This window comes from Apostichopus japonicus, chromosome 8 (assembly GCF_037975245.1).
Source record: "Apostichopus japonicus isolate 1M-3 chromosome 8, ASM3797524v1, whole genome shotgun sequence".
Taxonomy (NCBI): domain Eukaryota; kingdom Metazoa; phylum Echinodermata; class Holothuroidea; order Aspidochirotida; family Stichopodidae; genus Apostichopus; species Apostichopus japonicus.
This window is the reverse complement of record NC_092568.1, coordinates 5,837,037-5,863,620: the sequence shown is the minus strand read 5'-3', so window position 1 is coordinate 5,863,620 and position 26,584 is coordinate 5,837,037. Positions and strand designations below refer to the sequence as shown.

General features: G+C 36.5%; 1 protein-coding gene across 10 annotated transcripts in view; it reads left to right on the top strand.

The window, feature by feature from the left end:
- LOC139970396 (uncharacterized) overlaps positions 1 to 26,584 on the top strand; it is a 47,848-nt gene that overhangs the window by 448 nt on the left and 20,816 nt on the right. The gene's annotated exons all lie outside the window — the stretch shown is intronic.

Genomic DNA, 26,584 nt, shown 5'->3' with positions numbered 1-26,584 from the left:
GCTAGGCCCTTCACTCGAAACTATACTAGACTATGATTTAGTCTACGCAACTCAACCGTCTAAGTACTGTCAGTACTCAGTGAGTTAGGCTTTCACACAATTACGTAACTATTGGCCACACCATGCGAATGTCCAACGAGTGCTTGACTATATATGCCTAGTATAAACTAGCCTAATTTCTACTGCTAGGGGGCCTAGAACTACAGCCAAGGTAGCATGGAAGGATGGAAAAATAAGAAAACTGTGAGGCGCTTTTCTCTGCTGTAGCAAATACTTAAAGGCATTGAAGACTCGCCCCAAACTGGCCATCTGAAAAAGTTAACTTTCTGTTGCTTGCAAGTGACGTTTTGTTTGTGTCGCTACAAAATGCAGACAGTAATGAAACGTGATACCTTGTTATCTTTAGCTGGACCTGAGATGTCCATCGCTGTATCGTTTTTTATACACTGTGCTGTGATTATTGACCGCAGCTGTATGTACTGGCTGTACACTAGTGACTAATTACCCATGGTAGCATGTGTGTATCTTTTCTGGGATCTATGGTGGTGTCTAACACTTCTGTAACACCTCATTCGAAACTAGGTCAGATTACCAGCATGAGATGTTTCTTTTTGCGCGAGTCTTCACACCCTTTAAAGTACATAGGCAAAGCAATGTGCATGGCATTGCAGTTGAGTTTGACCAATGCTGGCAACAGTTGCCCCAGTTACAACGAGATTGCCAAAAAGTTAGCCCATTCTAAAAAACTCCCATTAATGTCATATTTATTATGTATAAATGCATCCATTTCTGATAATCAAGTGTTGTAGTATAAGAAACCACGGTCAAAACACCTGACCCAGGATAACATTTACAGGTCGGCATGGGCACAACAACCAGTTTGTACTGGGGAAGAGGATTGGGATAATTAACATCTTATGCTGTGCAGGGGGTCTACATTGAAAACTTTTGTATGAGTTGCATGGCATATAAATGTATGTATTTTATGTATTATTCACTGTAACTTCTGTCTGCTAATGAGAGAGAAGGAGAAGGGAGGAGGGCTTGGAGGAGTGTATAAAGCCCACCTATCCCCCCCCCACACACACAGAAGCATACTGTACATAGTTATCCCCTTGCAGATTGGTCCAGTATAGTACTTACTGTAATGCATGATAGGTGTAGATCAAGATAGTGATTTTCTTTGTAGTATATATTTTCCACTCACAAAGCAAAAATGAATCATTTTACAGTTTGACGGATGTTTCTTAAAGTTATATTTGTGAGAAAGACAGTCAGAAAGGTGTTTGGTTGACCTGTCATGACCTTGATAATAGTCAGAATGTGCAGCTTGTACAGTAGCTCAGAAGAATAAGTTTGAATCTTGACAGTATGGAAATGAATTGTAATACCAAAGGAATTATAAATCGTTGCAGTACAATTGTTCATGTCTCTATTAAAACATACTGTACATTATATTTATGAATGCATGATAGGAGGATTGAATAACATTGGGCATTTTGTAGGGATTATTGGTACCTTCAGGTAGTACTGATAGTTGACTCTTTCTTTTGTAGTCAATCGATTACTCGGTTACAGTTATGACATCATCACTATCATTTTTACATTTGCAGAAATACAGTCCAAACAAATGTTTCTCCATGGTGCACTGTCTTTATTTGTTCTTTCGTGTCTTAACGTGTGATGTCTAAATCATGTGCTTGCCGAATTTTAACACTGTACAGTGCTAGTGTTGTATTATGAGAACCTTTACTTTTGCAGTATTTGCTGACAAACTGCTTTAATGATGTTTTTGATAGGTTAAAGCTATTTTTCAAAAGCAGATTATGTGTAGTGCTAGCTTGTTGCCAAGTACAGGTAATGGCAACTTTGGTTTTGGTTAATCAAACTTCCAAAGTGCAATCACAACTACTGACGATTAATCAATTACAATAGTAGTCTACAGTAGGTTCAAGGTTGTAGGCATGTAAATTCCCTATGGGTCATGTGTCATGTTGTGTCATAGGATATGTGATTGACCTTGATTGTACAATCCACTTTGGCAGTGTTAGAAAGGTACATATAGTAAATAAACAAAATTCATAATTTAGAACTAAATATTACTTTATTGTGACTGTATAAGGAAATATTATCATATGAACACTAGCTTATAATTTACATTTCCATTGCAGAGCATTCTTAAGGAACAATGTTAAAGGGCTGCAATTATCTTCCAATATTTCCCACTTTTGGGATTTTATTACCCAGAGTATAAATTTCCTCCCCATCATATTTACTTCGTTCCCCACTTACCTGTCTCCCCACAACCCAGTAAGTTTTATTATTTTCTTGCCTGGAACCTCCTGTGCAAGCCTTGTTTTCGTTTTACTCAAAGAGTGAGAACTTAAAGATGCTATATAGTACAGTAGCTCAGCAATCAATGGTAGAATGATACATGTCTACTCTAATTTCATAAGATTGCAGTTGCCAGATGGCTAATTCTGAAAATTTCACTCTTCCTTACATTTTTAATCTTTTGTGACATATTGATATTGTCAGCCTGTCACCGGAGGTAGGTTTTTCTTTTACAAGATGTCACATGGCAAATTTTTAATAATCAATTCAGTATTTACCTGCATGTATCAGTACCTTCAATTTGACTAAATACCAAATGACCAACAAAACATAAATTAAAGTAGCACTTGTCAGCAAATTGAGCTGTTAAATACTAAATATGAAACCTTGTCAAGTATTAATGCATACATGTACCGTTGCTCCTTGATGCTGCTTATGTATGGGTTTGCTGTCACTTATCTCCATTAAGTAAACCTCAAATGTAACCTCTGAGCACTTGCCAGATTGAGACTGACTGCTAACTTTGTTGACTCACAAACAAACAAACTACTGTACCCATGCAGAATGTGAAGGATTGTCTGGTTTACCTTTAAGAGCTTTGTTTACCTAAGTTAAGAGTTTGAGTAAAGTCAAGGGCAAACAGGTAAGCATACAATTACAATATTAAGTTAGGCACTGAAATATGTGGATTCAGAAGACATATTACATGGGAGACATCACAAAAGTTGGGTACTAGCATGTTGCTGTTCGGGTGCTACCATGGCTGTTTGGGTACTACCATGCAGCTGTTTGTGTACTACCATATGGTTGTTTGAGTGCTACCATAAAGTGCTATTGGGTGCTATCATATATGGCTGTTTGGGTACTACCATGTTGCTGTTCGGGTGCTACCATGGCTGTTTGGGTACTACCATGCAGCTGTTTGTGTACTACCATATGGTTGTTTGAGTGCTACCATAAAGTGCTATTGGGTGCTATCATATATGGCTGTTTGGGTACTACCATGTTGCTGTTCGGGTGCTACCATAGCTGTTTGGGTATTACCATGCAGCTGTTTGGGAACTACCGTACAGCTGTTTGGGTACTAACTTAAAGGATTGGTTCAGTTGTTTGACATGTCTGTTTTGTATGAAAGAGCACAAAAAGACAAAAATAACAGTGAAGAAACTACCATGATAGCATGCTCTGTTAAGGAGATATGAAACTTTGAAGACATCAAGAAAACCACTGGTGTAGAAAGACTTACTGTGAGGGTGTGACGTCACATCCTCACTTCCTTAACATTTGTGAATATATTTCTTTAAAAATTATTTACATTTTTTAACACATTTGAAAATAATAAAATCAAAAATTCTTCAGATGTTTAATCTCAAATACTTCCTTTGACAAATATGAGATCTCCTTACATATCTTTTGGTTGAAAGTCATGAAATCTCACAAAATATTTAGAGGAAAAATCAAAGACTTTTCAGGAATGTGAGGATGTGACATCACAGCTCGTCAGATTTCAAGCAGTTTCTACATAATCTGATAAACTTTACACTTGAATATCTCTTTAACCGAAAAAGATATTTGAACAGTTTTTTCACCATTGTCCTGTTTCATATAACATAAACATTTATGACAACTGAACCAATCCTTTAATGCTGTTTGAGTACTACCATGCAGCTGTTTGGATACTCATTATTTGAGTGCTACCATATATAGCTGTTGGATGCTACCATGTATTGCTGTTTGGGTACTACCATATATTTGGCTGTTTGGATAACTACCATACGACTGTTTGGGTACTACTGTACCATACGACTGTTGGGTACTACTGTACCATACGACTGTTGGGTACTACTGTACCATACGACTGTTTGGGTACTACTGTACCATACGACTGTTGGGTACTACTGTACCATACGACTCTTTGGGTACGACTGTACCATACGACTCTTTGGGTATTACCGTTGATACAGCTGTTCATGTACTGTACCACCATACAGTTTAGGTACTACTGTACAACTGTTAGGGTACCACCATAGAGCTGTTTGGGTACCACCATAAAGCTGTTAGAGTTCCACCATAGAGCTGTTTGGGTACCATCGTAGCTGTTTTGGTACTACTACACTTTATGTGCATGGCTGTTACAGTGCACCTCTTTGAGTAATAGTGTACAGCTGTTTGAATACATGGCTGATTAAGAGCTTTCACTTAAAAGGTAGCTATGTACAGTAACTTAGCAATTAATTAATAATTCCACCAAAACCTGACACTTTGCTGGAATGAAACTTTATGGAATATTTATGTGCTCATTCACATATATCTAACATTTGTTTAAGAGTTTCCATCATTTTGTGTTACTCCTGTTATATGCAATACCAGGTAAATTAAATATTTCCTGTTGATCATAAACTCAAGGATGAGTATAAGGGCCTATCAATTGAAAATATGAACATTGTTATTCTGCATCCTTCATTGAATAGCTCATAATCTGGTGGTATCATTATAAGGTCATAAGTCAAGTGTAATGTGATTAGAAAAACTTAAAGCTACTGAAAACATAGATTTGTTACTTGTGCACCACCATTGCAACAGGAGTAATTAAGGTAGGCCCATGCAAGGCTCCTGAAGCAACATATTTCAATTTTGGTTACTTGTGCACCAGAAACTTACGCAATGATGGAACCATGCTTAAACTTAAATCTTAATGGAATGGTAACACTGTGCACATTAAATTTGTGTGACACTTATTTGCTGTATCTTTCCAACTACAGTAGGTGACCAAAATGGTAAATATTGTAACCATCCAGATCTAAATTGGTTAAAATAGTCTAGGTCCAACCAGTATGTGTGAAGTTATACACTGTAGACATATTAAATTACATTCCTATGCAAAATATAGCTGTGCCCTAAAACTAGAGAGAATTTGTGCAAGTAAATATCAATTGCTAATATGCTTTAGTCCTATGAAAGCACCAAGCAAAGTTTTTTTTCTTACAATAGATGGTATATGTAATTATAGATATCTTTCTACTGTAGCTAGTGTACGTTGTGTTATCAAAGTGCTAGTGATCAGATTCTGTTGGGAAATTCATTCTCCATTTTAGAAATTGTAGTTTATAGTGGTATATACTAGCATCTGTTAGGATATTGACCAAAGCAAACCTACATCCTGTACATTAGTTGGCCTAGCTGCTTACAATGCTCAGGACTCTGTTAATTTGTTTTATTTCAGTAACATTACCGAGAATGTCGCGACCTTGAGGAGATTGGAACAAATGTTATTGCACATTCCATAAAATACTTTACTCAAACTGATAATTGTTACAGACACCTCCAAGATAGAATTTCAAATGTTTGCATTATTAGGGAAATTAAGCAGGAAATCACTTGATATAATAGCTTCCTCCTTTGAAAACTTGTACTTTATAGAGTGTCATTTGCACACTAACATGAATTTAATGTATGAGCACCGTACTGTTGGTACCTCCAGTCAGTGTATGCCAGTTTGATGTTATCTCATTGTAGTACATTGAGAACACACTTCCAAAGGTCATAGGTTGGCCATATACTGTATGTCTACCACCAGGTTGTATGACTGCAGTACAGTACATCCCAAATCTATTGTTGTGGTTAAAAATTATAAATCATATTTGTTGGTTATTGGTTACATGATCAGGTATAATAAACTGTACACTGTACTGTGTCCAAATAGCATACGATCCCCCAAAGTTCACAGATGGATTCATTTCATGATGTGTATGGATAGTTGGATTATGGATACATGTATAAGTGCTCTCATCTGTACTGATAACCTTCAAGGCTGAACTGTTTTACAGTTCCACTCATTCCTCAGACTTCCATTATTTGGGCAATGCTCAAATTTGTTCTGAAGGTGATCTTTAAAACAGGCCAAACCTTTTGTGTGTTTTATTTATCCCTTATCAAGGTAATTTCCATGTCAGCTGCTGTTTAAAACCAATAACCATTTGCACTGACCACTTCCATCCCATAACATCCCCTTGCTCCCCCCTCACCCACACCCCTTCTCTTTCTCTCAACCTCAGTGGCGTCGCCAGACATTTCAATCTTCGGGGGCACAGTGTTTATTTGTGTATGCCATCCTGGCGGGAGAGGTCTAAGGGGAGGGGGGTGTTTTTGATTAAGGGTCATTAGATGCAATCTGGTGATATAGTTTGCAACTTGAAATAACTTTATGTTCAAGAATTTTCTGACTTAGTCTGTTCGATATTTATTTACTGTATGCTTTTAATTGGGCAGATAAAGTTTTTGTTTGAGTATTTTTTTAACACTAAAAATTGCATCTGGGGGGGCAAGTGTCCCCTCCCCCAGGGCAGCCCTGGCGACGCCACTGATCAACCTACCTGATAACACTTACCATGCCCACTCAGTAAGTACTATGGTCTGTATATAGGTACAGTATGACATCAAATGTCAGTGCTGTATTTTGTCTAAGATTCAACTAATATTGTAAAATTATGGAATGCTAACCATTCTCTTACTGCTGTATGGAAACTGTTTATGCTAGACACCTATGACTTCTCTCCAGTTGTTAAAAAGGTTCCCATGGTGACAATTTGAAATATTTTGCCATGTCAGACTGAAATACCACCATTCCTGACTAGGAATTTAGTTCTGGCTAAAGCTCTGTAGACAGTGAAGATTTTATTTATTGCTGCTATTTTTGAGGCACCTGTATTGGCCAGACAAAATAGACATTAGCATGCAGAACTAGTACTATACATTATGCTGTTAATAGTGTGCAGTTAAGAGCCAGTTCAAGGAGGTGGCTATGGAGGGAGAGAGCTAGAGATTTCAGAGACATTCAGAATTGATCTGTTATGATCCTGTTACATAAATTTTGTAGGGTGCTTTTAATACAGAAGATACTGTATACAGGTAATGTAAATATTTAATGGAACAAATTCATCATGATGTTTCACAGATGCACACTGTACTATAAGAAGAGTAAAAAATGTTCAAAGTTCACATCAAGATACTGCAGCAGGAACTACTGTACTGTAGCAGTGCTAACTCCTAATTATTACCCTCCATCTATGCCCTGAGCGGCAGCCGTTTATCATAGGACCGATGACTGCCAATGTTGGTTTCTTTCTGCCTCTTAGTTTATTCACTTTGCCATAATTATATATAAATTGGTGTTGTGCAATATTTCTTTCAGTATTTGTCATTGTGAAATCGATTTGATATAAAATATTATAAGTTGGTCTCAGTACCCTTCACTTCTACTGTATTTCTGTGGATTTAAATGACCTAGGCTATAGTTTTACGTACAGTACAATATCTACTCAGGGAGACCCAACTTATTAGTGAATGACCCAATGGGGGTAGGGGTGGGAGGGGAAGCATTTCCCTTCTAACTTTGATGAGAATGAATTCAATAGTTAATCGGCACCTTATTATTTATAAAGAAAGTAAGAGAAATGACCCAATTTAGTGACTAACAGTCGTTCTTCACATACAGTGAATGCAAGCATACACTATCATCTAAAACCAAGTTTAACTGGAATATTACCGCTCAAGTTTCCTCCCTCAGGAAAATGATGGAACTGGCTTAAGTTACCCACTTCCCTTTCCTTTTCCTACTTCAGGTTTGTACTTCATATCATATTTTGTATTTCCGAATTGGTTGAAACCATGATCAATATTCACTGAAAAAAATACTGAAACATACCCTGATCACCCCTTAACCCCCCCCCCATCCAGTCCTCCCCACCCAGTCCTTTGCACCCTTTCTCCTCTCTAGCATACTGGTTGTTCCGGCTTCATTTTCTAACATCATATTAAGTTTCCCTTGTCTTTACACAGACTATGTGTGTTGGTTTCACTTTGAATGCCTGTTAACGAGTTATGGCGTATATTGGTTCTTATCGTTGGTTCGTTTGCAAAAATTGCCCCATAAGTTGCAAAGCAGCGTTACAGATTCTTTTGACATTTGTAACTAATTGGTAAAGGAATTCCAAATATTTTAAGATAATTTCGTAGCGTGCAAAATGTGTGAAGCTTGTTTTTCCACGATCGGCACACTCATTCTGAAAATATTGCTGAGAGTGAAAAGACTTATAAGTTTTCAAAGAACATCGTAAAAATGGCAGACTGCATTTCCGAAAGTAATTCTGCTTTGCAAAATGAATGTCCTCAAACAAAAGCTGCATCTCAGGTGAGTCAATAAACGTGTAATTATTTAACACATTGCAGAACTTTCTAACTATAAATTGCAGTTATAACTGTGGCCATTTAGAAGTAGTTCAGAGAGTTCTCGTCCAGTGATTCGAGTGAGTTCAGACAATTTTGAAGTTCCTTGATCTGTTCAATCATAGGTGAATTCTGTTAAATTTCTTTATAATCTAAATATGTAGATTTATGCATGGGGACTGTATTCAATCTCTTCCTCTTGACATCCTGTATATGTGCAATAGTTTTGATCTTAATATGTACTCATCAAAAAATCATCCTTTTTGTTCGATTTGTTCTCATATCTTTTGTACCATTTTCGAATATAGAGTTCAAATTTAGGTATTGCTAGATACTGTAGTTTCAGTTTAGACTTAAATGAGCCATATCTTGCAAAGTTGATGTTGATGTCTTTGTCAATTTCTGATCTCACCATGTACAGTAATATTCGCACATAATTACTGTGTACCCTCACTGTACTTAGTAAGCTGTACCCCTCACTGTACTTAATAAGCTGTACCCCTCACAGTACTTAATAAGCTGTTCCCTCACTGTACCCAAAACTGCAAGTTGTTCCTACGTGTGTGGTATTGGAAGTGAGGTAAGGCTGCAATTGTTGTTATTGGGAAGCCGGTTAACATAGAGTTGGTGTTGAAATATATATTTGAAAGTTTGGCAGACAATCTTTAACAGCTGAGATATGAACATCAAATTACAGCATGTACAAGACAAAATGCAGTTGTAACTATACAGTTGATGTTGTAAAAGAAATATCTAGACTCATCTCCATCTAAATTGGCACCTTTTGTGATGAAAGGAATTAAAATGACTTCCTTTTTTTTTTTTACGTTTTTAGTAGTTCAGGTTCAATTTTATCAGTGAAAAAATGATAGTGTGGGTACTCATGCAGACAATCTTGTCAATAATTGTCAACAAGGTCAACTCAGTGAGACTTCCTTGAGATAAGTGAGACTTCTGACGTAGAAACCAACGTTTATAATACTGTCCTCTTTCTGAAGAGAGGAGATTTTATTGGTTTCCCTGCAGTTCCATGACAGTGTTCTGGCAGTCTTAAAGCTGTTAAACTGATCGTTAATTTTGATCAGACATTGTTTATCAGTGTGCAACAATGTTAATTATGATTTCACCAGGCTTTGCTCTTTGTGTGGTTCATTATTCTTTCCTCAATTATGAAATGGTTACTGCACATCATTACATGATGGATTTCCTCTTTATAAGGACTGTGCATTTGTTACGGTCAGTGGAAGATGGAGCAATGCTCCCTCGGACACAGAGAGACCACCAGGGATAAGATATTCAATGATTAAGGTCTAATTGGTACCTGTTACTACTCAAAATGCTCTTAATTATCAGAATTTAGTGGCATTGCTATACCCAGTTCTGGGTGGAGAAGATTCATCCTTATCAGTAATCACCCACCGACCCACTCTCAATCCATCCCTCCCATCTCTCCCATTCTGCAAGAAGGAACTGAAAAACCACTTGGCCTCCCTTCCACACCCCACAAAATGTTGCTTTCAAGTAACATGCACTACTGTAGTTCCCTTTTGAAGTAAAAAAGTGGCTTACAAAGGCTTACACACTCCCCATTCCTTATTAAAGTTTAAATCTCATATTGCCCTAGAATGTGAAGAGTTTTGCATTGGCCAGATCAGTTGCATAGTACACATTCCTCAAAATTTACTCACACTCATGGGCACAACAAAGCAATCACTGATGCGTATATAGCTTTAGGTACTTTCAGCCAATCAGAAAAGTTACTTTGTGTAATTGAAGCAATACTGTATGGTGTGTGGCAAGTCTTTGGTTGTAGGGGTATAGAGGTAGACCATACATATTTGTAGAAGAAAGTAGTTAGGCAGTGGTGGTGAGCTGGGAGGGGGGGGGGATGGGCAGTGAGGGAATTTCCAGGTGCTGTAGGTCAGTGTTTATGGGATGCACCTCTGTGGTCATTTGAAATGATCAATGTTATTTAAAGGTTGGTGCTCAGGACTTAGAAGCAGAATAATAGCAGAGAAGGTGTGAATGAATAGATATATCTGGATTGTTGTTTATAGTAGTAAGAGTGAATTTAAGGTGCAGATAGGTTTGAGGAGCTTGTTCTACAAGTGAGATGGAGACCAAGAAATGCCATGTGATGTTTAAGCACATGAAACTTTAAAGGTAATTGTCTACATTGGAACCTGAGAGTTCATGGCAGTCGATGTGCGTGAGTTTGTCACTCAGACAGATCGGTGACTCAACGTTAAGTGGTGAAAAGTGAAATGCATGACCAGCTGATAATGGAATGATAAACTTATCACTTGTGTTATAGGGAAGAATGATTAGAACTCACAGGGTAACACAGTGTTACAGCACAGGATAATAAATACTCTGCCTATGTATATAGATACTTTAGAAGAACAAGGTTCCTACCCAGTGCTATTTGTCTAGCATGAACGTTTCATTGCAAGCATAAAGAGACAGATAGTAATAATAATATGATATGTTTATATATGTGTGTCAATCACCATGGCTTCCTTCATGAATTCCCTTCATTAACTCTGTTTGTTTAGCTTTAGCCTTGTTAGTCGTTACATAATTTCACAACATAAAGCGGACCAGATACAGTAGTTCAAGAGCATTCAACGTCATCGTGTGGATGCTTGCTTTCTCAGGGTGAGACCCTGATCTTGATTTGGGGGGGGGGGGTGGGGGTGACCATGCAAGGACCATCAAGATTGTAGCATGAAAACTTTGGGCATCGAACGAGATGACTGTTAACTTGCCCTTGTCAACTCCACATAAACTCAGACCGAAGTGAGTCTGAAGGGAGTCCAATGCTCATGCCTTCGATATCCATCCATCAATCGTTGTCAAGTGTGTATACGTCTGGGATCAGCTTTATTACAGTACTACCACCACCCCGATGGAAAACAAGACCCTGATCCAACAGGTTGCATTCCCTCAAATGCAAACAAGGCGTTTCAGTTTGTACTCTCACTGTGGTGACAGATTACTGTAGGTCTCGGACTAATGATGCTTATTAATGACAAGTTGAGAAATGTAAAGAACGTATAATAGCAGACAAAGCTTTCATTCTTAGTTTCTTCTGTCAGCTTTAAAGCTGAATTCAAAGCATTATAGTACTTACTATGTAGACGCGTACTTGGTATTGTTGTTACCATCATTCTGCTGTAACTAACAGTTTTAGATTGTCTAGCGAAGAGTACTTATGAGTGAACAGAATTCCTTGTACTAGTTGTAAGTTCTTTGACTTAAATACTTATATCTGTTTATTACCCTGGATCGATATTTAATGACTATGAGAGGGTATCATTAACTTTAAGGGTTGGTATTAATCACACTGTGAGTCTTATACTATGGTACAGTATAATGAAGAACTAGTACTTTTTATTTCCTGCTCTTGGTGCCCGGTGTATAGGAGTAAAGTCTAATCCAAATTAAGCAGAATATACTATTATGTATGTACAGTGTAATAATATTGCATACAGGAAATGTTAAATATTATCATGGTTTGTCATAAGTCTGTGCCGAATCTGTTAGGGATGAAGTGACCAGTGCTTTATCATTATAATATTCCGACTGGAGCAATTGCTAAGGAAAAAGTTGTATGAAACTTAACTGATGGTTAACAGAAAACGATTGAGTTTATACTGTGCAAAGCCCTCTTTCTCAACATGGTGAGAATCTTTGGTGGGGGGAGGAGGGTGGTGCCATTGAGGGCAAGGGGGTTTGGAGGGGGCTGAGGAAAAGGGTGGTCTGATAGGGGGAGGGGGTTCCATCAACATTTTACTGACTGATAGGTCATTGAAACAGAACAAGTCTGAGAAGCCATCTCATGCAAAGTAAACCAACAGTTACCTGGCCTCTGCCCCAACCATGGTGGTGCTAGGGTCATATTACTGATGATATGTCTAAGTGGGGGTGGGGGGCAACAACCATCTTTTTGTTGTACATCCATTGGGGTCTGTGGTAATCATGATCTCAGACAGTCAGCCATTGTCTACTGAATTAATTTTTAAGCTATGCTTACAGAAATGTGTGTGGTGAAATTTGTAATAATTCTTGCATGCTTTAATATTGGGGACATTGTGTATACATTTTTGCCTGCTTTTAATACAAAGTTCTATACTTAAGGACCACTTAAGAAAACGATTACAGTAACATGATTCCCCAAGAATTTTATGCCTGAACAAACTGAAGTGGATCATTTAGTATGGTTTTGCATAATACTTTTCTTGGTATGACATATGATATAGCATTATAAACCTAGTGATATGTTGCAGTACCAGTTTGGTAGTTTAAAAGACCCATACTGTACTAGGCATATGTGGCCTCCTTTAACCTAGTATCATGTACAGTAGATTGCCTATGTTTCTAAATAGGTGATACCTGAGTAAGGACACTAGCTTAAATATTGAAGGTTTACCTCAAATGGCTTGTAGAGAGATTAATGCAAAATAAAGAGCCTAAGGTATGTGAACTGGTAAGAAGTTTAGAGATTGGCTGGTAGGATCTTATCAGGATCTAGTGTAAATAAAATGTATTTGTACCAACAAGAGAGCACAAGTCTAGTAGTGGGAAGCTAGAGTAGAAGGGGAAAACCACAGGAAATTGTTATCAACTGTGTAGCCAGACAGTTAGTGAGTGGTAATAATACAATGTGAATATTTCACACAGAGCTTCATGGAGTCATATGGCAGTTCTAGGAGTGCTAAATGTACAAATCTTCATTCTCTGGCATGCCACAGTTGAGAGTACAGAAACATGAATAGTCTTTGTTTTAGACTGTTGTTGTTGAGAATGTAAATCCTCAGTGAAAACCACAACACATCACTACAGAATGTGGTATATATAAGGACTGTGGTAATTAAATGTGGTTTGAACCCATGCTGGATAAATGGTGAATAACAGACAATGAAGAAACTAGAAACCATCACATGTTCATGTAAATTCATCTTATAACACTGGAGTGAGTGTTGAGTGTATTCGGCTTAAAGAACCATGATTTGTAATTTTGTTATTTGCTAAGTATTGTCCTTCAAACAGTTTTACAGATTGATAAAATTAAGACCCTTTTCAAACATTCTTCATTCATTCATTCATCCAAATATAATTTCCCTCCTTATAGAATTAAAAGTTATACTAGCATGTTGTATGTGCCTCTGTGTTTGCTTGCATGAGATTGGACTTATAGTACAGTAGCTTGCGCATAATGACAGTCCAGACAAATTGTACTTAACATACATACATCAAACCTCTCCACAGTAGTCATTCACCAATGTTTATCAGGAATTTGAAAGGTGGACCAGTCTAGATGTATATATGTTGCTTTCTTTGTCTCATGAATGTACAGTAGACACCTTGTTGGCATCCTGACAGAAAATTCTGTGTGTGAAATGACTCATTTCTATGTTCCGTTGAGAACATTTTTGCATGTAAGGTCTATTATTTCATGCTAAGTTAGTGTACTTAATGTCTAACTAGATGGAAGACCAGGGCTTATACAGTAGTTAGGTAATTACCCTGTGATGTTACAGAGCTCTCACTAAATGAAATGTTTATGAATCTTGTTGGTAGAAGTTAAGCAAGCAAAACAAAGATATTTAAGATTGCTTCAAGCAGAATTTTTGTCTTAAAATAGGAGATATTTACTATTCCCACCCGCCTTCCCTCCCTCCCTCTTGTAAAGGAGCAGGTAATTATTAATTAATATATGTGATGTCTTCCAGTTGTTTTCACACAGTATGGCTTTATACAATACAGTTGCACAACTCTGGTAGAGGTTCCATGAGTCATAAACTGTATGAATAAGACGGTCAAATCTATATCATTAACTCCACGTAACTTACACTGACAGAAACAGGAAGCTGTTACAAATGGAATTAAAATTCATCAGCAATGATTTAATCAGCTTTGAGTTAAATCATGCTAAGGTAATTCAGAATGATGTCATTGCTTCTAAAGAATTATATAACAAATAGATGAAGGTTTTTAAGACTTGGAGAATTGTTGCTGTATTTCTCGCTAAGTGTTAACCTGCTTGCGACATGCAGTTGTCTAAGAGAAGCTGTTACAATGGAATTAAGATTCATCAGCAATGATTTAATTAGCTTTGAGTCAAATCATTTTAAGGTAAAGCAGAATGATGTCATTGCTTCTAAAGAATTATATATCAAATAGATAAAGGTTTTTAAGAATTGGATAATTTTTGCTGTAGTCCTCGCTAAGTGTCAAATTATAGTTGTCTAAGAGAAGCTGTTACAAATTTATTCCCAGTACCATAGATATTTTCACTATAAATGAATCTCTATAATTGGTGATTGAGCTGCAGCTCCATTCCATTCTGATAAAGAAACTGATTGTTACAGTATGTATCCACTTTAAAAACAATTAGACGCTGAGGACTAATAGGTAACCAGCAGCTTGCTGGACAGATATATACTTTTAGATCCGTTAGTAGAAAATTTAACACAAAATTAATATGTACTGCAGTACTTGAGCTGTTTTTGTGTGTGTGTGTTAGAACATGGCTGTATTTGTTAATCTGTATGTCAAGTCTTGTTTAGATACAACCTAATTAATCCAGATGACTAACAGCTGGTGATGTCATGGATACAGCTTTAAGCAACCAGTGAATCATCTCTGTGGATCTCATTATTTCTAACGTGTTTGACGGAGTTAGAATTTGAAGTAATCCTTGTCAAAGTATTTAGCTGTACAGTCATTCCGTGCCTTTTGTAGAAACCAAAATGATCTTTTCGGGCAGGAAACCAGCATTTGGTTGTTTTTAAACTGATTTACATTGATCACCTGCAAGGCTAGTAAATTACTTGTGGTTGTATGTGAGGTATTAGCAACCCTTTGTTGATTTGTGGAAATGTTTGTTACTAATTGATACTGAAATGCCATATAAAAAGTGTTGTTTGTTAGCTTGCTAGTTAACTTTTAATTCAGATAGGGAAAAAAATATATATAACAGTTCCGACTTATGATGCTTTTACAGAATTAATTACTACTTAAATTTAAACATGAAGTTTCCGGGGACATATTGGTAAAATCAAATACCATTAACTGCTGGTTAATTATTATATACATATAATACAGTATACCATATGGTAACCAAAATGAGGAGAGGGGTGTCTTTTTAACTTAATTGTAGTCTTGTCTGAGTAAGATATGGTTATTTGGCAAAATCGAACAACGATATTATCTCAGCTTGAAGGGTGCCCATAGTTTGGTAATTTCTCGTTGACAATTGAAGGAAAAGCTACATGTGACTCGTAACCCACCCTGTATGTTGGGGTTTCCATGGTGATATATAGTACTATCAGAGCCAAATATTTCTTGAAATGGATCGTCTCTTAATAGCAGCGTTTTGCACTTGAGCATAAATTTTCATCAACCTTTTCAAGCCTACAAAGAATTGCAAAGTTAGATTGCAATTAATCACTGCAAAATCGTTAGTAATTAATAATCGATTCTCAAAATGATTGTCAAAAGTTTCTTTGTCTAACATTGTTTTACATTACTGCAAATATCATGCACAAAGAAAATGAAGTTTCAACAACTTAGTTATATAATTTTGTATGATGGTTCAACAGTGAAACTAAGGAAACTTCATGGAATCTTTAATATTCAAAAACTATCAAAGAAATGTTCAAGAATCAATTCAAGGTGTTGCAGAATTTCAATGCATCATTGTAGAAAGCAACCAATTGAATTCATACACTCTTTAATTATTTTTATTTTCTTCATTTTCCAAGATCTTTTCATAGTTTTGAATTTACACTTTACAGATACATACACCTGTCCTGCCTCCTACAATAGCCCCTTGTAAGGCATCCCTGGTTGTCCAGATCACCTCACAGTTCAAAATTTTGTTTTTACAAGATCGCGTGGGATATGAATTGTACATACCCTGTGCAAACTGCAACGTACTGTACTGTATGTACTGAAAAGTATCTCGCAAAGCAAAGTGAGGGAAAACAGACAATTATGAAAACTGCTGTGTTGATGAAATTAAATATTTTATAGTGGTTTGGTAAATAAGTTCAGGAATGCAACAGTGGCAGAATTTTTTACAATCTTGATGGTATTAATTTTTTTTTTTAATTGATTGGCCAGGTCAATCACACCTACAAATAGACGTGTGCATGGTTGCAATTAAAGTTGATGTACATGTATTGCTCTATAAAGAAAGGCCTCTTGATTTTGAACTCCTTTAAACCAAGAAGCAACTTTAAATCAGAATATGCAGCAATTTTGACTTATTTATGATTTTACTTGTTATAGAACTGTTGTTGATTGGTTACATTTCAACATCTTATCACCCCTTGACTTATTGCACAAACTACTATAGTACAAGACCGTTATGTACCAACCATTAGAGGAGTCCATACATGTTTCTTTTAGTGTCATCAACTAATCTGTTGCTTTTATAGCAACCAGCCTGTTTGTTTATAATTAAAAGCTCTTTTACAAGCAAATTTTCATGGCTGGATAGAAGTAGGAAAAGTCCATTAAATTGCTAACCTACATACTGTAGTACAGTATTTGCCAAATGCCAGCATTTCTGTGGACAAACCTGTCCCCACCCAATGAGGAGCACTCCCTGGACATGTTTCGATTGTATGCATATATGGCCTGACTGAAATAACAGAATCTCGATACTAATGTCATATTCACTTACCTGTCTGCTCACACCTATTGCGCTATCACCTACTGTGCACTATACTATCTACATTTGATACTCTCAACAATGTATGCTAACCGTACCAAAATGTACTGCCCTCTTCTCTCTGTCAAACTGTGGTAGTTACATAACATTATGTATCAAAGAGAGAATATAAGACAATGAGACTGTAATTGTACAGATATTTAATCAAGATATGGTGCGAGTGTTTCTTTCATGAATGTTGATTTTTTACATACGTATGAATATGCATTACTGAACATATACTCTAGGACAGTCTCGGCAGAATGCACAACTTCGTTAATATTGTAACCTATGAAGAATGTTTGGAATGCATTCTACGCATAGCACATCGTCAGGGTCTAGACTGGCAATGCCACCCAACTGATATTTAAGTAGTTTGTGCTCAAGTATAGCGGGAAATTATGCCTTGGGATCAACAAGCACAGAACTCACTGAACGCATTGTGGGCTGCGGTCGCATCTCTACATCGTAGATTTGACAGCTTTGATGCACGACTGAGGCAACTCGAAGCGTTTGTCTCTGTGAGTAAATATGAAGCCTGACAGTGATCGTTATAATGCGTCATTCTACCCTAGCAGGGAATATCGACTGGGGATTACCCCAACTGGAGAGTTACAATAAAGTCTTTTGGAGCAGTATTACTCCAGTGAGATGTCTATTCATTAATATTTATTGAAATCTATTCTTTGTATATGTTCCGGTCTCTCTATTTTAATGTGAATTACTGTATATACTTCATATGAAAGTTTGTAAGCATAGAGAATTGTTATTCATGGTTTAGGGATATAGTGAGAGAGTGCAGTCCCATCTAGACAAGTTTTTGATTTGGAAAAGTGAAGTTATTCATTCCAGTGAATAATATGATGTCATATACATCTTTAACTTACATGACACTTAGTTTTTTGAGATTTCAGTCATCTAAACCAGAAGTTTCAATGAATTCTGATGTCCTGTGTATCATAATTAATTGTAATGTGAACCAGTGTTGGCATGATTCTTTGCAATGGTAAGGTCAAGAGGAACACTGCTCACACACTGAAATATAGTCTTCTTATTATTGACAATATATATTAAAATATGTTGCATATATCAGAAGCCATTTCCTCTCCCAACCAACTCACTTTGCCAAGGTTTTACTTTGAAGCAAAAATTAGACTTTCCATTTAATTGAGACACAAATTCTGGAATTAAAGTATTTAATTCACTCCTATCTTACAGTACCTGTATCCAATCAGCTATGCACTTTACCATCTAACCCAGATCAGAATGGTGCAATAGCCTGTGATATACTGTAATTTACCCATATAGTAGACAAGTCTAGATCCTACATACAATGTTGTGTACTTCAAGGTTATAAATTGAACAATTTTACTACAAACAGAACCATTTTGCAAGTATGAAATTCCATGTTCTAAATCATCTATGTATAGCTGTTTGTTTTTCAACCCTCCTGACTAAGCCATGGGTTAAACCTTTGTTTATAACTACTTTGTTTTAACTACTTCTTCTCACCTTTTGTGCTCATCATCTGGAACAGCGGGTGTATCTGTCGCAACTTCTTTTGCTATATATTCCAACTCGCACACTTCGTTCCTCCAACAAACTGTATTTAACTGTTCCTAAACCACGCTTAAAGACCTATGGTTACAGAAGCTTTGAATACTCTGCCTCTTATCTCTGGAACAAGTTACCAGATCATATTTGCACATGCTATAAACTTTCTACTTTCAAAAGTCTACTTAAGACCCACTTTTTCACTTGTTCTTTTGTTTATTAATTTACTTTCTTGGTATAGCGCCTTGAGCAGTGACTTTTGTTTACTGATTTGGCGCTATATAAGTCTCATTTATCATTATTATTATTATTATTATTAAATGGCACAAGATCATGTATGAAGACCATACCTGAGTCAACCAAAATAACATGAACTAATTAGTCATAACTGTTTGCCTCAAAAGCTGCGTAATCTATACATCAGCAGAAGATATATGTATTTGAATGGTTTGTAGAATGTTACAACAAATGCATTGCAGCACAAAAACTTTTCTCCAAACCATACTGTGTGCCTCCCCCCTCCCCCATACCTCCTTCTCCCCATTCCTCAATTGATCCCCAAAGATGGACAGGTTACATTTGAAAACAAAAATGCTGTACAGATATGGAATTAATATGGGTTATGATTGTTAGTAAAAATCTTCCAATCACTGATGTAGTGCTCAGCAGATATCTGGGAGCTGTGAAACTGTTTAGATGTTTATATTCTGAGTGTTGATATTACAACACTATAAACCTAAAAAGGATGTAAACAGGCTCATTAACATGCATCCTGCATTGCCCACACAAATGATATTAGAATATTATCAGTTGTTGGGCAGGAAGTTTCTTTGCAAATTTGGTAATGCTCATTAAAATAAATTTCTAGTAAGCCACTTTAAAGAGGTGTATACATGTATAAATTGAGTTTTACTCTTACTCTGTTGCTCTCTCTCTTATCAAACTGGGATCTTGCGAGTTGGTCTTTAAACCATTAGTGGTGCTTAATATGCATGTTTGTCTTTTTACTTATTAAACATTGCCTAATGAACCCTGTATGTATGTAACTGTAAGGTGTGGTTGTACAGAATAATTAAGATTTCACCTCTTTCAGGGGAATAAAAGTTAGGCCCTTGCCATGAGTTAACACACTAGTTTGGCAGTTATTGAAAGCTACCAAGTAACAGAACCTTACGGTGCCTGCCAATAATTTGAAAACCAGTGGGTCTGTGATAGGAGGGTAGATGAGAAATACAGTAAGTAAGAATAATGTTTGTTCATCCATTTCTCCTAATAGAGTAAGAATCCTGAGTAAGTGAAGACCTCAGTATGACTTTTATCATAGCTTGTGCTTTATAGTCTAATTTGTTAGTTGATATCCTACCAGCATCTTTACTCTTCAGCTCTGCTCCTGCCCGAATACAGTTAATATTTTACATATACAATACAACAAAGACTTGTTTGTGGAAATTGTACTGCACTTTATTTAAGATATATATATATATATACAGTATATGTATGTTTGTGACACAGGAAGCAATCGTACACTGTAGACAGGTCATTTACCTTAAATCCTGGTCAAGAATTTGGCGGTTATAATAGCAGGGAATTATGCGATCTAGGTTTGGTAATGTTGCGTTTCCTGTCCTTGTGGAGAAGTACTCAGCATTTAAGGGCACTTCATGCTAAGAGGATATGACCCTGTATCCTTGTGTTTGATCTAGTTGAACACCAGATTCTAAGTAAGGGAACTATGAAGATGAATTGATACTCTTTAAGGAGAAGGAAACTCATTCATCATATTATATGGTTACTTCATATTGTAGAGACAGCTGGCAAAGATATACAAAACTTCCTCCAATACTGTAGTACAACAACAAAGCCTAAACAATACACAAGTGAATGTTAGCAAGTTTGCAGGTTGGGTAGATGGTAAAGGGCATGTTTTAGGAAGAGATCATGAGAATATCGGCCTTAGTGAATGTTAGTAAGTTTGCAGGTTGGGTAGATGTTTTAGGAAGAGATGGGAATATTGGCCTTTTGGTTTCTTGGAGATTACTTAGCACTGGCACAGATATTGCTAGATATGCTAAAATGGCCACAAAGGAATTGTAACACAGCAAGCAATTGTTGACAGGTTTGGAATTTATCAAATTTGCATAGTATATTCATAATTATTTGACAGTTATGGTTGTTGAATAGTCAGACATGAATTAATCGAGTCAGTCTGTGCTGTTTTTGCTAAATTTCACATGATTCTTAAATAACGGATTGATTTGTACATAAGTATGTTTTTACCTTGGAATTCTTGTTTGAGGAGACAGCTTCAGATATATTGTATCTGCTGCAGATAAGGAGAAGAGTGACTCAACCGGGATACATGACAGGTTTAATATGGCATGACATGAAACTGTGCTTATTATACAAACATTTTACTTAAAAATAATGTCTTCCTAATATATATGATGTCAGCTCTGGTTTTTAACTTTGTGCAGTGCTCAGAGATATAATAATGCCCTGGTTTTCACTCGTTGTGTAAATCAGTCCGGAAAAGATTACTTTCAGTAAAGTGACTGTCCGTTTCTGTTACCGTGATTGCCACAGGCATCCAATTATGCACACAGCTGTCAATTTTAGAATCGAGATGATAATTTAGTGCAGGTTATGTTTTTTAATGGTAACGTACTGTATGCAAAGTCTAGTTCTAAACTGATCAAGCATAAATTGCCTAATAACTCATTTATTCATCGACTGTGCATCGTTTTATTGTATTAAAGAATCCGTCGTTATGCACTCGACCATTAAGGTGTTAGACACCTCAAAATTATATAGATAAATTTTGTGAACTTAAATTTGCATAATTTATCTGTAACTCTTACATCACATGCGGATTACTGGTGGGAGATAAAACTGATGAGTGAGTATGATAGAATTTGAGGACAAATAGCTGTCGGCTTGAAAGACTTGTTTGTTAGAGGAAACATTATGGACACCAAAGAAAGGCTTGCTGAGAAATCACCTTCCATGCTCCTCTCCTCTCTCTGTCATGAGAGGCGGTTCACATATGTATTCATTTCCTACTGGTATTGGTATTTTCAAGCAGAGATGGGTATTAGTTTTCTGCTGGTTGATATCCTTGTCAGGCAACGGTTATGCATAATTACAACCTTTAGCCTTGCGTATATGTCATTGTAGCCAGCTATTAGAGAAACACATGGATCCCTGCATACCAGGACAATTAAATTGTTTTTGGATTTTTTCTGGTTTTATATCGGATATCCGAACAGGAAACTTGGTTGTCACCAATATGTACATTACTGTAGCTGTAGGGGAGATGTGTAGGTTTGGTGAATCGAACACCAATATGTATACTAGCTGTAGGGGAGATGTGTAGGTTTGGTGAATCGAACACCAATATGTACACTAGCTGTAGGGGAGATGTGTAGGTTTGGTGAATCGAACACCAATATGTATACTAGCTGTAGGGGAGATGTGTAGGTCTGGTGAATCGAACACCAATATGTATACTAGCTGTAGGGGAGATGTGTAGGTTTGGTGAATCGAACACCAATATGTACACTAGCTGTAGGGGAGATGTGTAGGTTTGGTGAATCGAACACCAATATGTACACTAGCTGTAGGGGAGATGTGTCGGTCTGGTGAATCGAACACCAATATGTATACTAGCTGTAGGGGAGATGTGAAGGTTTGGTGAATCGAACACCAATATGTACACTAGCTGTAGGGGAGATGTGTAGGTTTGGTGAATCGAACACCAATATGTACACTAGTAGGTGAGATGTGTAGGTCTGGTTAATCAAACAGTGACAAACACCAATATGTTCACACTAGCTGTAGGGGAGATGTCAGATGTGTAGGTTTGGTGAATCGAACACCAATACGTACACTAGCTGTAGGGGAGATGTGTAGGTCTGGTGAATCGAACACCAATATGTATACTAGCTGTAGGGGAGATGTGTAGGTTTGGTGAATCGAACACCAATATGTACACTAGCTGTAGGGGAGATGTGCAGGTTTGGTGAATCGAACACCAATATGTACACTAGTAGGTGAGATGTGTAGGTCTGGTTAATCAAACAGTGACAAACACCAATATGTTCACACTAGCTGTAGGGGAGATGTCAGATGTGTAGGTTTGGTGAATCGAACACCAATACGTACACTAGCTGTAGGGGAGATGTGTAGGTTTGGTGAATCGAACACCAATACGTACACTAGCTGTAGGGGAGATGTCAGATGTGTAGGTTTGGTGAATCGAACACCAATATGTACACTAGCTGCAGGGAAGATGTGTAGGTCTGGTTAATCAAACACCAATATGTACACACTAGCTGTAGGGGAGATGTGTAGGTTTGGTGAATCGAACACCAATACGTACACTAGCTGTAGGGGAGATGTCAGATGTGTAGGTTTGGTGAATCGAACACCAATATGTACACTAGCTGTAGGGGAGATGTGTAGGTTTGGTGAATCGAACACCAATATGCACACAAGCTGTAGGGGAGATGTATAGGTTTGGTGGATCGAACACCAATACGTACACTAGCTGTAGGGGAGATGTGTAGGTTTGGTGAATCGAACACCAATATGTACACTAGCTGTAGGGGAGATGTGTAGGTTTGGTGAATCGAACACCAATATGCACACAAGCTGTAGGGGAGATGTGTAGGTTTGGTGAATTCAACACCAGCTTTGGGGTGATTCCAATATCAATTTACCTATTTGAAGGTATTAAGGTAGAATGTAATCTAATTTTTGATGTAAACAACCAGCTTCGGACAACCATAGCAGATTTTGTTCCTCGAACAGAAATTTGGTTGTCTTGATCCTTGGATTACCAGACGACCATTAAACAGTTGCCCTGAATACATTAATGCTGTAACATAAATGGCAGTTCATAAAATATGTGGTATATAGTTTTAAGATGAATAACTACTAACACATGTAGCTGCTCTTCTACTGTACCAGCCTATACAGCAGGCAGACAATAGCCTTTCTTTATTCGGTCATTACAACGTCTCTCTCTCTTGTAGACCAATAACAACCTTTTGTAAAACTGAAAGAAGTTCCCCCGGGGATTGGACAGGAAGATGCAGATGTAATCAGACCTAAGTCATCATTCCTGCCAAACGTCTTTTATGTATTCTTTTAAGTCTGAGTGCAAAACATTCCATCGTCCATTCGTTGAGTCATCTGCGGTAGACCTAGCTACTTCAGGATGTTTATTTATCTAGCATATTAGGCATGATCTATTGAACAGATGTAGAGAGGCTTGGTTAGAGTCAGTGACCATTTCACTGGCTAGATATTCAAAGGTTTAATAGAACTAGATCTATCAGTCGATATGTTCTCTATTGATCTAAGCAATTTCAAATAGTGAGCTATGCTGGTATTCTCTCTTTACTACATTAACCAATGATGGTAACAGTATTGGAACTTAGAGATATCCTTCAAGGTTTGTTTTAACAAATTAGAAGTTTGTATACATCTGGTATTGTTTTGTTTAGAAATATATCTGATAGGTCACATGTGGAGATTTTTGTCACTGGTCACCAAGGGAACAATAATCAGATAATGATTTATGATGGGCATATTTATCTTCAGAAAGGTTTTTGGACAATATTGCAAATGTTAGATGGTTTATTAATTTGGCACAAAAGTTTGCGTTGTTAACTTGACACAAAAGGGTGAATTCTTAAGTTGACATATAATAGTGTGCATTGTTGTGCATTGTTATAATTTGATATATGTAACAGTGTGTTAATCTGACACATATTGTGTACAGTTCATTTGACACTATGGACACAATAGATTATATTTTGAATTTGACAAAATCGTATGTGTAACTAATTTGACAGTCTGTGTATTGTCAATGACATAGTGTGTATTATTTTTTTGACATAGTGCTGTGATTAATAACTGTACATAGTAGTGTGCATTTTCAGTTTGACATTGTAGACTACCTTGTCAGATTGACACAATGATGAAGTGTGTATTATTAAATTGCCAATGTTATAGTGTGCATTCCTAAGTAGACACAGTATTGTGAATTGTTCATTTTAACTCAACAGTAACAATATATGTACACTTGTACAGTATTTAAGCTGGCCATCCATTCTTTATCTGTTGTGTATTATTGCAACTATATAGTCAAACTACCCTGCCTTCAAATGCTGATGTTTCACGTGTTAAGGACGTCTATATCTATCAATAGTGAATCATACTTACTATGCAATATTATAGCTCAGCTCTGTGAATATAATTGATGGTAATGTAATCACACAGCAGAAAATAGTTCAGTTGCTTTGGCCGTTTCATTATTTCTGAATTTAAATTTGATACAAAGAGATCTCTTTTGTCCTTTAATATAGCTAACGGTTGAGTTATTTATTCAGTGACGTTTATCTTAATTGATCAAGGCAATAGAATGTTGCCTTTTAAGAGTAAATGCTTTTAATGCCGAGAAAATACCAATATTTTCCCCCAAATATCATGTGATGTGTATATTTCTGTACATTTTTTGTAAATTTTAAATCTGAACATAATAGTCAATCGATTTAAACTATTAGGGAAGCATGAGTAAACCAAGAGGCCATCTATGAGTTGAAAATGTATGAATCGGAAGTGAAGTCCACTGCAACTGGAAGTACAGGGTTTTTCCCTTCAGCATTTTAATTTAACAATTGGAAGATGTTCATATATGTTGAATTCTGCTAATGCAACTTTTGTGGATACTTTTAAACGTTTTCATTTTTTTCACCGTTGTGAAAAGTGCTTTGACATGTTTATTTTGAAACTAAGAACAAAGAAAGAGGGAGAATTCAGAAAATGTCACAAGATGAAATAGTAATTGTATGTAGTATCATGAACTGTATGTAGTACCATTGTGAGTAGTACCATTGTATGTAGTATCATTAATTGTATGTGGTACCATTAACTGTATACATGTACAGTAGTACCATTGTTTGTAGTACCATTGTTTGTAGTATCATTAATTGTATGTAGTACAATTGTACTGCAGTATGTAGTATCATTAACTGTATGTAGTACCATTGTATATAGTATCATTAACTGTATGTAGTACCATTGTGAGTAGTACCATTGTTTGTAGTATCATTAATTGTATGTAGTACAATTGTACTACAGTATGTAGTATCATTAACTGTATGTAGTACCATTATATATAGTATCATTAACTGTATGTAGTATCATTGTATGTAGTATCATGAACTGTATGTAGTACCATTGTGAGTAGTACCATTGTTTGTAGTATCATTAATTGTATGTAGTACAATTGTACTACAGTATGTAGTATCATGAACTGTATGTAGTACCATTGTGAGTAGTACCATTGTATGTAGTATCATTAATTGTATGTAGTACCATTAAATGTATGTACAGTAGTACCATTGTTTGTAGTATCATTAATTGTATGTAGGACAATTGTACTACAGTATGTAGTATCATTAACTGTATGTAGTACCATTGTGAGTAGTAACATTGTATGTAGTATCATTAATTGTATGTAGTACCATTAACTGTATGTACAGTAGTACCATTGTGAGTAGTACCATTGTTTGTAGTATCATTAATTGTATATAGTACAAGTGTACTATGTAGTATCATTAACTGTATGTAGTACCAATGTGAGTAGTACCATTGTATGTAGTATCATTAACTCTTTGTAGTACCAAGATTTTATGTAGTATCATTAACTCTATGTAGTACCAATGTTTGTAGTATCATTGT